General features: G+C 33.7%; 1 long non-coding RNA gene across 1 annotated transcript; it reads left to right on the forward strand.

The window, feature by feature from the left end:
* Positions 1-7,001: 7,001 nt before the first annotated feature.
* Positions 7,002-14,235, forward strand: LOC134533687 (uncharacterized). Its single transcript, XR_010075365.1, has 2 exons — positions 7,002-8,966; positions 11,206-14,235. It is a non-coding gene; the product is annotated as an uncharacterized LOC134533687 (long non-coding RNA).
* Positions 14,236-14,725: the final 490 nt, after the last annotated feature.

Here is a 14,725-nt window from a genome sequence, read left to right on the forward strand (position 1 = left end):
AATAAATTACAGGATCTGTTCAAGTGAGTTCCAGATATTCACATGTTTCAGGACGTGTGTAATAATGAGTTTGGTTCGCAGTTGTTTTGTAAGCGAAGTGCCGGGTGCCACGCAGGTTCAGAGCAAACAAACCCGGCCACGGCTAACACGTTTGTACACCTTTCTGTTTGCATAATTAAGCATTTGCGTTGCGGAAACACAGAGCTGAGGTTTCGGTACGAACAAAACAGCCGAGAGCTACAACACAATCAGGAATGTGCCCCCCATTGCCACCCTCTTCAGCCATCCAACATGCAGCCATTATGGGTTCTATGACGCACAGCTGCACATAGAACAGTGAAGAATATCAAGTACGATGTATTTTATCGATTAAAGTAACACACATATATATTCTACATAAAGGAATAGTTATACTTCCTGCAAGGAAAACTGCCAAATACAGCGATAATCTTATGTCCTGAACTCTAACAGAGATAAAAGGCATAATGGCACAGCAAATATATCTCAAGTAGATCACTGTGTTTTTTTTTATGTAAACATTATTTTTCGTAACATTTTTTTGCTAGCTTTTAATAACTCATTTATAAATAATTTCAGATATTAATATGCTTGTGTCATTTTCCTTCAAAATAGCAAAGTGTAACAACTTCAGGTACCACTTAGATTTCCTTAAATTTAATTATTAAAATTTTTGTTAAAAATGACATTAAAATAAATTGCAGAAAATAATATTCAATTTTGGTTTATACAGGATAGTTATGAAATAAATTAATTTTTTGTGATGGACACATTTTATTGTATAAATGTATTTATTAATGAAACTTATATCATCTATGGATATATATTATTGTTGCAGGTACCGCGAACCAATGCTTACAGCAGAAGAAAGAATTGCTGTGGTGTGGTGTTGGAGATGAACAACTTCCAGAGTGGCCATCCATAACAACAAACACTGTGCAACGTATAGAGGATGCCATCACACGCTGTAAAGTGTACCTTGACATGCTGGAGCAATTCTTGGAGCCATAATTGAGAATTGATAGGATTATGGATGCCGTTGTGTTCCAACAGGATGAAGCACCACCCCATTTCACCCTGACTGTTCGGGACTACCTCGATCACGCTCTCCCTGGCAGATGGATTGGTCAGAGGTCATCACAAATTTGGAGACCGAGGTCACCCGATTTGACCCCCTGATTTCTTTGCATGGTGGTTTATCAAATCGAAGTTGTATCCGGTGATGATTCGCAACACTGAGCAGCTAAAACAAACGGATTACAGCAATAATTGAGGACATTACAACAGCTATGATGCGCCGTGTTTTCCAGGCCGCGGTGGGATTCTGGGAAATGTGCCGAGATATGCGAGGATGACACATTGAAAGGTACAAAAGATATGTCCTGGTACGATGTAGGATTGATGTATAAGATAGTTTAGGCAATACATTATGATTATCACAAAAATTTATGTAGTCTTTATAATTACACGGTATAAAAGTTCTTACAACACACCTTAATGGTCAATTATGTGTGGCTTTATTACTTTGAATAGTTTTCAAGTGAATGTATATATTCACTGAAATGTACAACCACGTTTTTACATTTGTCATTTTGGTTTTGAAAACAATATTTGAATTAAAATGTTATAGAATGGTCTTCATATAAGCTTTCATTTAAATTTGAAAACTATTCATGTAATCAAAAGAAAATAATAATCTGTGAAAAGTTTTACAGGAAAAAAGAATTGTTAACTTAGGTTTAAGATATAACTATAATTCATTAATTTAAAAAAAAATGGCATGTTCTGAGAAATTGTTAAATCAATTAAATAGTCAAATAATTGTTTTTGAAATAAAACATTTGTTTGCTTTTGATCAAATACTAAGAAAAAAGAAAAAAAGATCGAAACAACACAAATTTGACAATTTATATGATAATGTGATTTAGCTCACTAAAAAAGTATACTGTGTTAACACGTTTTTGTATATGGTGCACTCACGTGAACAAATATCTTTAATGATAACTAAATACGTGTGAAAAACCAATTTTTGAATATTAAATAGATTTACGTATTGTAATGAGTCAGAATATAACTGAAAACTTTGGACGAAAATTCATCACGTCTTATAAAATAAGTTGAAAACATGTTTACGATATTACTTGAATAATTTGGCATCAACGACCACATTTACGGCAGTTATACAACTTCGGTCAAATTAAACATGTTTCAGACATTATGAGTTATATTTTGAATACTTTCCCTATTATTTACGTAAATTAAAATTGCTGTTCATCTCCAACTTTAATATCGTATACTACCCTTGAGAAACACTTTAAATCATAGGTAGAATATATTTCTTCACCTTACTTTGACTTGATGAACTTGCAACCAAAATTTGTAGGTCTAATTCAGACTCACTGTGTTTATTTATAAATTAAGAAAAATGTAACCAATTATTAAGCAGTGAAACAAAATCAAAGCTTATCGTTCAAGTTCTGTTGTAAGCACACTTATATATATATATATATATATATATATATATTTATATCGTGTAATGAAATCACGTGATATTCGTTTGTAAAATATAGAACATTTCCTACACTGCAGCCACCAGAAAAGAACCAATTAAGGTGCTGTTTGGTATAGACCAAACAGGAACGTTCAAAAATACGACTTAATGTTATATTTATAATTTTAATTCAAAATCGACTTATTTTGATGTATCAGTTTAAAATTACATTGTACACAATAAATAAAATGACATTTGGTTATTTGAATGTTAGTTCAGAGTGGAGTCACGGCCAAGAAGGAAAGGGTTGTTAATAATTTTATATCAATACTTATATCAACTATTTGTAGATATTTAAGGATGTTAGTATTTATCATTTTATATTTTCATGCTATTTCAGTCAGCACTCTAAAGATTTCGGTATGTTTTATTTGCGAAAATGAAAATAATTTATGATGTATTTGGAGTTGACGTAGTAACCAGAACTTAAAAAAATTAATAATTAAATATGGTAAGTTTCTTCCGAGCTGTATGAAATGAATGTGATATTGTAAAGCGCTGTGAAATATTTCACCAATAATCATGGAAAATAGCTAGGGTTCTGTGAATCTATACATAATAGGCTAAGCTTGGAAGAAAATTAAATAAAACTAACGCACGCATAACAGAATATCACAGAAATTTTAAAAATAAAACTGAAATAATAAAAATAGTAATAAAATAATAACAAAAATTAAATACAAAAAATAAACGAAAAATTATATAAACAGGTTCTGCCAGCTTGTTAACTTCTCCTTTGATGAGAAATAAATACAAGTCAGAATTTTTTGTAATTTTTTTTTAAATAATATTTTACTATGTTGTGATTAATTTAATTTTTTTATAATTTTAAACCTTTTCCCATTGAATTCTGATAATAATTACAGATTTACAAAAATGGTGACAGTGACGACATAATCCAAGATAGCAGAGTGTTTTTATTTACATTTTTATTATGCTTTATAATTTTTAAAAATCTTTTCCGAGTTTCTATTATAAATAATACGGATTTTCAAGAAGGCTGCTAAAACGAAAATTGCTACTTTTTAGAATTCAATATGGCGGTCGTAAAAAAAAGCGCAAATATGATGTCATACTTATCCAAGATAGCGAGCATAAAGAATTGTGGAACATGTCTAGAATCTAAGATGGCAAATGTAATTATATGTGCAATCTTGTTTTTAAATAATATTTCATTAAAATTTGATTATTTTATTTTTTCCGATTTTCTAGCATGATAATTTCGGATTTTCAAGATGGTGGCTGTAACGAAAATTTGAATCACTAGGGAGTGGGGAATTAGATTCATAGAAGGGGTAAGTTCTAGAAAACAAAATGGCGGTTCGAAGATGGATGCCGGGGTCAAGGTCAAAGGTCAAGGTCATATAAAGGTTAAGGTTAAAGGTCAAGGTCAAAGTAAATGGTCAAGGTCATCCAAGATAGCCGCCGTGACATCACGGTCTGCAGCCCGAACCCCGGAACAAGGCACCACATCCTGCAGCACAGGCTTTTCTATACAACTGTCTGGATTAATATACATGCTATAAAAACCCTGAGATTTTAGTCGGAACAAAACTTTGAATATTTTGTTTGGTTCAAGTATTAATACACGCAATTGAAGTTAGTTGATCGTGTAGTACTTCAGTGGTGGGATCTTTTGATACATCCCACTTTATGACATTCATAACTTTGATATTATAACATACTAAAATTAACCTTAATACATGCGTGTGGATTATAATGATAAAAATTACAGCTTAGATCACAAATACATATATTTCATTTATTTCAAGTTTCTTTGTACCTGAATATTGTGTTTATGTTTAATGAAGTATTATGGCTATATTGATGATATGTTTAATATTTCACACATTTCGAAATCCACAATATTTTAGTTTCATATTTTTCTACGAATTAAATTATTTTTCATATTTAGTACATTTGTGAGATTGAAATAGTTTAAAGGCCACTAATTATGTCACCTCATTAAAACCATTTATTTTTTAATGATACATTGAGATAGTTGAATTATAATATCACCTTATTAAGAATATATTTTTTTTAAGAACCTTAACTATTCAATCTGAAAATAAGATGATTTGCTCATTCAAGTATACAATTTTTTTGGTAACAGTTTTATTTAAATAAATCACTAATTTCTTATATACATCAGTTCATAAAAAAATATTTAAAATGTAATCATGTACAAAATTAAATAAATTAATATTGTACGTAAAAATTCTCATATTAACTACAACATGTTTCAAAGAAGCTATGTCTTGCATGTTTTTTCAATTGCCAACTTTTTATGCACGTGTTTAGGAGTGTTATGATATAAATAACACTTATTTTGTTTGACGTTTATGTAAGCAAATAATTTTGGAAACATCTGAAAATTTTAAATACTTAAAGAAAAGCATTATCAATAAAGTTTTTGAATGACTTTGTAAAAAAAATGTTTATAAGCTCGTTTTTATTTCTAAATTATTGAAGTGAAATCGTATTTAGTCGCGTTAAGCGATTTTTGATGGGGGAAAAACTTATGGGTACGCGTCACCGACATGCTAGTGACGTGTTGCGTCAGACTGGCGACGCACAGTGACCTGTGTACATGTAAAATCATATATACACTTATACATTGTATATACTCGATTGTATCATGTGCGTGTTGGACTCTTTTTAGATGGGTAAAATCATGTGAGTTAGCGTCATAGTCATGCTATAGGAGCAGTAAGTGAAGTTAAATTGACAACGCGAAAAGTTTAATTTGTCTATACTGTGTATTGCCCAGTGAACACCTGACCTAGGTCTGATATCACTGGTAAGTCAGCGCTAGGTAATGCATTTTTATGTAATTTTGACATACCACGATATCTGTTGTGACTAAAAATTATGTAAGGATAAATGATATCTTGCAGTCATCATACTGATATAATACCAAAATAATTTTATTACACATATTTGGCTTAGAAATGATGACATATTACACATTTAAATTTAATGTTTTACATTTTCACTTCTGTTGACAGTCCCCATGACTGCCTTTTTCAAAATTGTTCTAGTTTTTAAGAGCTTTCCTAAAAAAGTATAAAAATTTTAAGACACATACTTATTTTTTATAATAATTTTAATTATTAAATAATCCTTAAGTATTATTTCAAAATCTAAATAATATATGGTTTATTTAGTCTTATGTGTTTAAATTGAAATGGCAAATAAATTTGAACTACATTAAATAACAGTGAAAACATTATTTCGTTATAGAATTTGAAAAAGGAAAAACTTATTTTAGTTGAACATTTCTTTCAGTTAGTATTGCTTAAAAACAATCAAGTAAACAACGACAAATGTCTCTTAATTTTTCAATTGATAAAACGTTTTGCCAAACTACGTTTAGGATGCAGTATAATATTTTTAAAGTAAACTTCACCGTTAAAATAGATCACTTCTCTACTTTATTCAAGTGCATGGCAATTATCTGGCAATCAATAGTTTAAAAGTGCAATAAAAACCAAAACCAATCCAAAAACGACTTTAGCCAGGCGTTACGAAAGTTGCATTATCAGCATTTAGCAAAATTGGAAAACTGGGGAAAAAAAGCTTCGTTTAATTTCATTACTGACTGAGCAGACCAGGTAGCGCCAAGTTACAACGATCCCGTCCTCTCGTCACAAGCGCATGCATAGCTTTTTTCAGAAACACAGGCCTTCAATATTTTGGCAATCTAATCTGCATTAGCCCACTCGCTAATAATTGAACACTCTTCATCAGCGTAAATTAGAAGTAACAGCCTTCGTTTTGTAAACATCCGGAACAACGAAGCACTTTTTGCTGAAACTTCGTAGCATTCATCTTTCTTACGGAAAAGTTCATGAATTTCCAATTTTTTTAAAGCACGAAAGTAATAATAAAAATAAATAATAATAAAATATAAGACTTCGAAATTATTTTAATAAATCATTTTAATCTGCATAACAAGAACAAAGTAGAAAATGAATAATACAATTAATATTTGAATTTAAATTATGTATTTTAAAGCTTATGTTTTTAAGACAAAATATTTTTTTTAAAGGATGTATAGTATAGTATAGTGTATTCTGAACATTTATATAGAAACAAACAAATATTCTGTCGGTAGTGATAAACAAATTGTAAACTTCAGACAGGTCTTATGCTGCTTCTGTGAAAGACAAAAACCCATTTAAATATATATTAATATGGGTTATAACTCTTTTCGAACTTAATTATCAAAGTACAAAAATAATAGAAAATTTATGTTAGACAAATTCAAGTGCTTGCTTATTTGGCACAGTTAAAATTGTCTATTACTTCTTTAAAAAAATATATGTAGTCAAGTATCTGATTAAAAACATTGCAATCTTCCTTAAGATTAAAAATCTTAAATTATTGTGAATTTTTGTGAGGAATAACTTACATTAATATTAATATTGTCGCGGGTTGAAATTTTGCAGGGTTGTTGAAATCAAATTTAGGGACTTTACTGACGGGACTCTGGGCTGGCTGCTCTGTTCACTCGTCAGCGCAAGTGGCGTGACCATGTAATTGGGGCACGGGGCCGGCGCGGCGCGCTGCGGGCTTGCAGAATTTTGTTTGTTTGTTTGGCCGCGCGCTGGCGCAGCCACGGGCCGCAGTTACTGGGGCGCGCTGTCGTAACAAGCCGCGCGGTGTGGCCTGCACATCGGGGTAGAGGGGGGGTAGTCTTCCCAGATGTTCTAGTTAGTTGTTTAGTAAATTTGACTTCAATAACGAGCTTTTGTTATGGTAGGCGCGGCAGGGCGCGCGAATTTAAGCGCAAGTGAGTGGTGACTCGGGGCTCACTCAGGCGGAGGCTATGCGTCTCACCTGTGGTCACGAGTTGTTAGTTCGTTCGTGATGTAGGAATTCAAGCTTTCGGGCGGAAGCTATGGTCGACGCCAGAGGCCACGAGTCGTTTAATTTAAGTTAGGTCATAATGTAGTCGTCAAGCTTTCGGGCGGAGGCTATGGCCCTCGTCAGGGGTCACGCGTCATAGTTTTTAAAATGTAATGTTCGTTCGGGATTTCAAGGGCAGGAGAGGCCCCTACGTTATTTTTTTTAAAGTAATCGATCAAGAAAGGCTTTTCGGAAAATGTGAGTATGGACTTATCTTTGTTTTAATTTTAAGTATTAATTATGATTTGAGGTATTCGGAAGGACTAGGGAAGTGTTTAGTGAAGTTCTCTCATTCTCTCTCTTGTAAGGTCGTTCAATCGTTAAGGAAGTAAAGAGATTATTGTTTTAAATTGTAATCCCGCTATTTAAATGTTCTTTAAAATGATGTTGAGTATTTGACTTTAAGAATAAAATAATTTTAATTAAGTATTATGTTATTTTGCAAAATCTCCTTAGTTCAGCTCTCACCAGACATCCTGTACGGGATGACGAACCTATGATCCTAGGTACAGTAAAGTATTTTATGAAGTTAAGACTAGTTGATGCCAAGCGAGTTGTTTCTATGTAAAGAGCTACGATTCTCGCCCCCCCCCTCTGAAGGTGGATCGTGACAGAAATGGCGGTGGCACCGGCTAGGTGCACGTGACAGAAATGGTGGAGGCGCCGGGTAGGTTCTATTTCTGGAGAGAGAGAGAGGTAGATTTTTATGTTTATTATTAAGTTAGTTTCAGCTTCTGATAGCAGGTTATTAAGAGTTTACTTGAGGAGAGGATTACGGAATTTAATCTAAGTGGAGGAAGTCTTTGAGATTTTTTTTTTGACGTAACATATGTTTATTTGAGTATACTTGTAAGGATAAAGTTTATAGTGATAAGTTGTTTTAAGTCGTTGAGTTTATCAGGGATTTTTACGTGAGGAGAATACGTTATAATTTAAATGATTAATAGAGATAATGCAAGTGGTTTAATTTAATTGAAGTTCATTTTAAGATTGTAGGTTAAGAGAATTATAATTTAAAATAAAGTTTTTTGTCGTAAATAGGAATTATTTTCAAGAGAAGTTTGTTTTGTTTTCGTGCGCGTAGGAGACGAGACGTACGAATTAAATCAGTCGAGGGAAGGATAAACGTTAGAAAGGAATTAAAGAGAAAACGAGAGTTTATGTAAAAGAGAGTTATAGAATTTATAGTGATGTTTGGTTTTAATAAGAAAAATGTTGAGAGTTGTTTCAGAACGACACGTCAGTGGACGTGGCAGAATGAACACGTGACGGGGAGGTGCTGAGACCTAGCAGAGAACGGAGGAACCGCAAGCGAGGGTTGGCGCACCTGATGGAATTCGGTGACGTCACGGGCTCATACGGAGACGTGGACAGGCCGTGACCTTGTTTTGATCAGCTGTACGGTAACTTAGCGATAAGAAAATAGACTATTGGTTAAATAAATTTAAATTTAAGTGTGTTTTAGGAGAAGAGGAACTTTCAGTATGTAAGTAATTTATTTTAAGAATGGTATGATGTATAGGCTAGAAGTGTTTCGTTGTAAGTTGTTTATGTTTTGTTAGTTAAATCCTACCTCGGTTTTAAAAATATTTTTTGGGATTTGTAAACAGTAATAAGGAGGTACACTATAAAATCGATAAGCATTGAGAAAACTGGGAAGGCTAGATTTTGTGTGTAGAGGGAATTTACTCCAAAAGAACAGAGAGACAAAATTAATGTTTTCATTAGGGCGAGGGACCCTAAGGTGAGGCGTTGTGTCCCTGGGAAGAAAGGGAATTGTAGCGCAGACCATAGGAGATGGGCTGACTACGGAATTAAGGGTCAGGAGAATCCTGAGAGTTGTGAGTAGTTTGGGGCAGGAGTTCCCCATGGTAGTACCGAAGTGGCTATCCTGTATGGGATAGGGTACCATTTCAATGAAGTTTGTTGGTGGGGTTAGAGCCCCCTGTGTAGTGGGCCTATAGCAGATAGGCACTACAGTGAAATTTTTGGTTATTTTGTGAGGTAAATTCCCTGGAGGTTAAGTATGATTGGATTCAGTTAGGAAGGAGGGAAATGAGAAACATTGCTGTAGAGAGTTAGTGTACTTGCCTAATGTGAAATTGAATTTTACTAAATTAATTTAGGAGAAAGTTTTGTTCGGTAAATAAATAATAATGGAAGATAGCTAGATAATTAATTAATTTTTTTTGAGTAAGGTGTTTTAAGTAATGAAATAAAATAAGGTGAAGTAATTTATTTGAATAATTGGGGAGGAGTTTCTTTAAGAGTTTAGATAATTGTTTTTGAATTTATTGAGATATTCAGCCAGTGAAGTTTGAGTGTGAGAGATACAGTGAGATTTTAAGGAAATCGGTTGTTTATTAATTAGGACAAATGAGATTTTATGATTAAGAGTCAGTAAGCATAGTTAAAATTTACGACATGATATTTGTTGACAGTTTACAGTTATTAAGGAGAAAACAGAGTAATCTATTTATTTTTATTTTAATGGTTTGAAGATAAGATTATGAATTTTTTTTGGAAGTTTCTTTGGCATGTTGGAATAATTTTTTTTGATTTTTAGAATTTACAGAGAAAATTTAATTGATTTACATTAGTTTGGAAGTATGGAGGTTTAGTGTTCGATTAGCCCTAACTTGATGGTCGGATCCCAAAAGAATGCCGTAAAACCGATAGCCAATTGAGAGGAATGCGGTAGGCGCTTGTGTAGAGGGGTTGTGGGAAAACTCCTTGGGACTGATGGCAGATCAGGGGCCCTAAATAGTGTGTGATGCTGTAAAACCAGTGCAGGGAAAGCCTGGTATGCTTAAATTTTTGGGCACAGGTTAGGTAAACCTGGGGTTCCATGGGATTTAGTCATGTTAGCTGCTGTGAGACATTAAGATTTCCAGGCTCCATAGTAAATTCAATGTAAATTTTTGTTTTCTTAAAATAATAAATTTGTTTTTAATTTTTTTGAGATATTTGATTTGTAACAGTGAATACAGACCCCGAGGAATAAGAGTTGTCATGCTGTGAGAGGAGAAGGTGGTAGGCCTAAAAGGGTACAGGCACCACAGAGGTTATGTGCATTGCATAATTTAAATATAAGGAAACTTGAGAATTTGAAATTTTGTTGTTGGTTTGTACACCCATAAGAAGAGTATAGGCAGAATTTTTATTGTTATGAGATGTCTAATTTAATTGAAAAGAAGAAAGTTTAAAGATGCAAGGTAACATTATTATTGTAATAATTGAAAGAGATTAAGAGGTAGAGAGAAATAGGCAGTTTTTGTTTGTAAGTACTAAAGTTTACATATAGAAATTTAGTAACTAAGAATGAATAATAAGTTAAGTCTAGTGTAAAAGTTTTTTTTAAGTTTGTTAAGTTAAGAGTCACAAGTAAATTTTTTTTTAGAGAGAATGTCTTTGATAGGAAGTATTAGAAACTTATGGGAATTTTAGGGTAACATAAATAATGTAGGTAATGAATAATAAATAGATGGTAGGTCTTAAGTTAGGATTAACATTTGAAGCAGAATTTAATTAAGAAGAAGGAAAATAAATAGGCCTAATGAAAAGAACAAAAAAGGATTTTATGGTAAAGCATTTTTTTTAAGTAATAAACAATGAATAATAATGTTGTTTCAGGGTAATGTGTACTAATAATACAATTTTTTTTTAGGACCAAAGAACAGGAATTATGTAATTTAAATTAACATGTATTTTTGAAACTGTTACAGATTCCTTAAGATGAGCTGAGCAGCAGTCCAGTTTACAAGATGACAAGAGTTCGAGAGACAAGATACAAGATCACTGAAACAAGAGCCAAGACTGAAGATTCAAGAGAAGAGAAAGCTGGCAGCCATGGACTTACAAGTGGAGATTAATAAGGTCATGTAAAGTTTTATTTTTTTTTATGGAAGACAGTAACTGGAGTTTTTTTTTGTTATAAACATTATTTACAGAACTTTTTAGGTTATAGTAATGTGATGGAACTAGTGAGTTGTGGTAGCTGTCAAAAAGAACTAATACCTTAAGTTTAATTTTTAAAGTTAATTTTCTTAATTTACAGAGGGATTAGTAGTTTTTTTTAAACCTTATTTAGGTTGGAATTTAAATACAATAGCTTATTATAAATGTGTACGAACAGTTCAAGTTCACAGTACTGATAGGTAGGTCAGATGATCTTATTGATTTTGATGATTTGTTGTTTTGAGTTGATTTTTAAGTGTTGTGAATTAGACAATGAAATAGTTCTGAAAACTTAAATTATTTCAAGCTAAGAAATAGTAAAGTTAATTGTAACTCAAAGGACACCAGAATTTAATTTTTTTTTAATTAGTAATGTTTGAAAATTTTATACTTTACAAGAAAGGTTATAAACAAACAGATCGGATGGAACAAGGATGCAGTAAATCACAATTTCATTTAGAATTATTGATTAGCTTTTGAGGTTATGAAGTAAAAGTAATTATAATTTAAAAGTTTGAATAAAAAAATGTTTTTTTTATTTGTTTGAAATAGAAAATTTAAAAGTTAATTAGTCATGATCTAGGTGGGTGATGGGGTGGGAATTGGCCACTCTTTTTCCCTATAACCTCCCTAACATGGCCTTCTATTACAACTAACAGAAATAAAGAAGAAGAAAAATGAAGAATTATTAGTTAGAATGTTTCTTTCATGAAGATACCTGATGAACTTTTACTGTTTGGAAGAATAGAAGCAAGGTTAGTCAGATATTTTTACTCAGAAGAAGAAGAAGATAAAGCAGTTTTATGACTCGACAAGCCAGAGATTGGTGTTTCCCCTCTGCGCTCCTATTGACTACGTTGTTTACTCTCATGGGATAGCTGGTTCGGCACCATGGAGAGAGATTGGTGGGCATTGTGGTTGCCCCCAGAAGAAAAGAAGAGTAGAAGAGGTTATGGGTGGGTCATGTGAACTGACCTTCAACCCAGTTACTTCGTGGGGACTATTTGCTGTATAGAGAAGATCAAGACTCAAGAGTTAGGGAAAATCATTGGAGGTCATGTTTCCCTTCCTTAAGTTTTTCCTATCAAATTATTTGCCTGATTAGATTATGCTAAGGGTGGGATACTTTATGTTAGCAGTTGAATTAATTAATTTTATTTTTTTGTGTGTTTGCATCCTTGCCCATCGATTGCAGTTTAGTAGTTAGTTTTGTATTTGTCAGGCGTGATGGTAATGCCTGTTGATGATGTTTCAGAATTGTAATCTGTTCGTGATGAGGATGGCACAACTCCGAAGCAGATGTGGGGAGAAGTTGTGAGCTGCCCTGGAAGCCAGTCCAGTAGCTGTTGGAGTTGAGTGGTGTTTGCTGATGGCCAGCCCAGGGAGCTACTCTTCTCGACAACACTGACTTCGAGGAGTTGCACCAACCTTCACGAGATAAGAGTTTAATTAATTGAAACACTGTAAGGACACTTAATTTTTTTTTGAAGAACGAAAGAAGTATGGTAATAAACGGAAACTGAAAAAAAAAAAAATAATAATAATTATCAAGAATTTGCACATTGTTTAACGAATACTGAGAAACTAAGAACAGTAATTTAATTTGTAAAGAGAGCTTCACTAACAGAACAATTTTTTTAGAATTGAGAACTCGAGCCTCTGAAGGTTCCTGTGAGAACAAACCAGATAAAAGTTTTACATTTAATTTTATGAATACTTGTTGTTTTAAAATAAATCTTATGCAGAATTTAGATGTATGTTCAGACAGCAAGGAACTAAGAAAATTATTATTTTTGTGAAATGAGGAATTTATAGTTATGGTTTAATGGAAAAAGACAATTTGTAATTTTGAGGTAGCTCGATGGGGCTCGAGCTCTGTGAGGGGAGGGTTATGTCGCGGGTTGAAATTTTGCAGGGTTGTTGAAATCAAATTTAGGGACTTTACTGACGGGACTCTGGGCTGGCTGCTCTGTTCACTCGTCAGCGCAAGTGGCGTGACCATGTAATTGGGGCACGGGGCCGGCGCGGCGCGCTGCGGGCTTGCAGAATTTTGTTTGTTTGTTTGGCCGCGCGCTGGCGCAGCCACGGGCCGCAGTTACTGGGGCGCGCTGTCGTAACAAGCCGCGCGGTGTGGCCTGCACATCGGGGTAGAGGGGGGGTAGTCTTCCCAGATGTTCTAGTTAGTTGTTTAGTAAATTTGACTTCAATAACGAGCTTTTGTTATGGTAGGCGCGGCAGGGCGCGCGAATTTAAGCGCAAGTGAGTGGTGACTCGGGGCTCACTCAGGCGGAGGCTATGCGTCTCACCTGTGGTCACGAGTTGTTAGTTCGTTCGTGATGTAGGAATTCAAGCTTTCGGGCGGAAGCTATGGTCGACGCCAGAGGCCACGAGTCGTTTAATTTAAGTTAGGTCATAATGTAGTCGTCAAGCTTTCGGGCGGAGGCTATGGCCCTCGTCAGGGGTCACGCGTCATAGTTTTTAAAATGTAATGTTCGTTCGGGATTTCAAGGGCAGGAGAGGCCCCTACGTTATTTTTTTTAAAGTAATCGATCAAGAAAGGCTTTTCGGAAAATGTGAGTATGGACTTATCTTTGTTTTAATTTTAAGTATTAATTATGATTTGAGGTATTCGGAAGGACTAGGGAAGTGTTTAGTGAAGTTCTCTCATTCTCTCTCTTGTAAGGTCGTTCAATCGTTAAGGAAGTAAAGAGATTATTGTTTTAAATTGTAATCCCGCTATTTAAATGTTCTTTAAAATGATGTTGAGTATTTGACTTTAAGAATAAAATAATTTTAATTAAGTATTATGTTATTTTGCAAAATCTCCTTAGTTCAGCTCTCACCAGACATCCTGTACGGGATGACGAACCTATGATCCTAGGTACAGTAAAGTATTTTATGAAGTTAAGACTAGTTGATGCCAAGCGAGTTGTTTCTATGTAAAGAGCTACGATTCTCGCCCCCCCCCTCTGAAGGTGGATCGTGACAGAAATGGCGGTGGCACCGGCTAGGTGCACGTGACAATATACTTTGCAGTCACACCATTTAGTTTGCTGACTAGTAACCAATTAAATGTTCATAATATCATTTTAACGGAATTATACTTTTTTTTCTTTATTTAGTCTCAGTACTGATAGAAATATCCTTAATCTACGTAATGATTTTGTGGCAGAAGATTCTGTCACATTATCCAAACTGACGTTTTTATGATTAATATCTCGTTTTTGTCACTCCACATAATCTAAACATGTTCTTGACAAGACGTGGCTTTGATCAAGAATTAAAATT

This window comes from Bacillus rossius, chromosome 7 (assembly GCF_032445375.1).
Source record: "Bacillus rossius redtenbacheri isolate Brsri chromosome 7, Brsri_v3, whole genome shotgun sequence".
In the NCBI taxonomy this organism is placed as follows: domain Eukaryota; kingdom Metazoa; phylum Arthropoda; class Insecta; order Phasmatodea; family Bacillidae; genus Bacillus; species Bacillus rossius.